This window comes from Mirounga leonina, unplaced genomic scaffold (assembly GCF_011800145.1).
Source record: "Mirounga leonina isolate KUSES-001 unplaced genomic scaffold, KU_Mleo_1.0 Mir_94, whole genome shotgun sequence".
Taxonomy (NCBI): domain Eukaryota; kingdom Metazoa; phylum Chordata; class Mammalia; order Carnivora; family Phocidae; genus Mirounga; species Mirounga leonina.
In genome coordinates, this window is record NW_023270855.1 from 47,707,259 (window position 1) to 47,709,826 (window position 2,568).

General features: G+C 46.0%; 1 pseudogene; it reads left to right on the forward strand.

Annotated features, from left to right (window-relative positions):
* The first annotated feature begins 1,538 nt into the window (after positions 1-1,538).
* Positions 1,539-2,302, forward strand: LOC118005582 (annotated as a pseudogene).
* Positions 2,303-2,568: the final 266 nt, after the last annotated feature.

The window sequence follows — 2,568 nt, forward strand, 5'->3', positions numbered from 1 at the left end:
ACACAGCCCCTAAGCCCCTGTCTCAGGAGTGAGAATAGTAGCTTCTGTATGTTAATGAGATGAGTGGTGCCTGGGGACTTCTATATAGTTTTAGGAAGGGAGCTGCCCATCAGAACTTCCAAGGGGTGATTAGAGAATTGGAACCTCCAGGGAGGGGAGAGGGGTTACAGATTGATGGTCAATAAGGATGAATGATTAATCAATCATGTCTGTTTAATCAAACCCCCATAAAAACTCCTTAAACAATGGGATTCAGAGACTTTCCCAGCTGGTGAACACATGGCGGTGCTAGGAGGGTGGCCTGTCCAGAGAGGCCATGGAAGTTCCTCACTCCTTCCTCCATGCCTTGAAGGATTCATCTCTTTTATTTGGCTGTTCCTTAGTTGTTCTTTCATAATAAACTGGGAAGAGTAAGTGTTGCATTTTCCTGATTTCTGTGAGTCATCCTATTAAAGTATCCAAACTGAAAGGGGTGAATGTGGAAATCCCCACATTTGTAGCCACGTCAGACAGAAGTGCGGGTACCCTGAGCAGTGAATACTTGTGACTGGCATCTCCAGGTATTAAGTGTCAGAACTGAATTATAGGACACCAAGGTGGTGTCTGGGTAGTTGGAGAATTGGTCATTGGTGTGGAAATAACTCACACATTTGGTGTCTTGAGTGTTAGAAGTAGAAATAGTTCACTTTGTCTCCCTTTGTCCAATCAGCAATACTGTCCATTCTATGTCTGAAATCAACCTCAGTTTGCCACTCCACCCCATCCAGGATGCCCTCATGCACCTCTCCCCATCTCTTCCTGAGTCTGCCCATCCCACCCGCCCTCAGCAGCTGCTTCCATCACACCAACCAGAGGGGGTCTCTACAAACAGGAATCTGACCATGCTGCTTGTGCTTAAAATGTACCTCTTGGTACAACCACTTTGGAAAACTGTTTGGCAATATCTATTCAGGTTGGACACAGGTATTCCCTATGAGTCGGTATTTTTACACACCTAACTATAGACCCAACAGAACACATAAGTATCAATCCACCAGAGGACATGTACTAGATGTCATAAGAACACCCTCACAGGAAGCCCCAAATGGAAACATCCATGAATACTTTCACATAATGGAATACAGCTCTTTCCTCTATGTATTTAAAAAACATTTAGGGGTCCCCATCGCCCTTAGAACAAACTCCTCAAGTGGACACCATGGTCTTGCACGCTCTTGCCCTACTCACCTGTCTGCCTTTAATTCCAGAACCACACTTAGCAACTTCCAACTCTCCCTGTGCACTGAACATACCATTGTCCCAAATGCACTATGCTTCTGTCACCCTGAGTCTTTGTACTTGTTGTCCCTTCTGTCTGGAAATCCCTGTTCCACTTCCCTGCCTCACCTGAATCATACCTACTCACCTTTCAGTTCTCCCTGTAGACACCACCAATTTCAAAGTCTCTATATCCCAGGCTGGGTCTGAGACCCACACTTAGCTTCTGCAGATCCCCCAGGCTGTCCCCAACACACCTCTGACTACTTTGTGATGTCAGCTTTGGTTATATGACAGCCTCCCTCAGTGGACCATGAAAAGGACAGAGCAGGGCCCTAGACTTTGGTCATTGCTGGATTCGAGCACCTAGAATATTTCCATATAAAATAAGCCTTGAATAGCATTTCTTGACTATATGAATGAATAAATGAGGGCATAGTGCTGTGAGGACATATAGCACCCCTTTCTGTTCATGATCATGGGCAATGACTGCTATGTGGCCATCTGCCAGTCCCTGAGGTACAATGTGCTCATGAGTCCCCATGGTTGTGCCATCTCATGTCCAGGTGCTGGGCTGGTCTCAGTCATGGGGATGATGGTGACCCTGATAGTTTTTCACCTCACCTTCTATGGGTCTAACGTGATTCACCATTTTGCCTACCAAGCGTTTTCCCTCCTAAAGTTGGTCTGTGGGAAGGAGACATCCTCTGTCACCTTGGCTGTGGTCCTGGTATGTGTCACAGCTCTGATGGGCTGTTAATACCTCATCATCTTCTCCTATGTCTTCATTGTGGCCACCATACTGAGGATTCCCTCTGCTGAGGGCAGGCACAAGACCTTCTCCACATGTGTGTCTCACCTCACTGTGGTCATTGTACACTATGGTTTTGTCTCCATTATCTACCTCAAGCCCAAGGGTCCCCACTCTATAGACAGTAACACTCTGATGGTCACTACCTATATAGTCTTCACCCCGTTTCTCAGCCCGATCATTTTCAGTCTCAGGAATAAGGAGCTCAAGAATGCCATAATGAAATCTTCCTGAGAAAATTGAATCCCCTAGGCTCCTGATGGCCAATTTGGTGGTAAGGAAATATGACAGAAGAGCTGGGAATAATAACATCTGTCTCCATAGGACTGTTGTAGGGTCTCAAGTATATGAAGAGACACACAACCATAGGTGATGGATGCATGCTTGGTATTTGTTTTCCTCCAATTTGTTTACCCCCCTTGCATGGGATCTAGTGATCAGGATCTTCTGTTCTTGACCCTGTGTGATGAAGTTCATCCCATTACCTCCATCAGAGAATG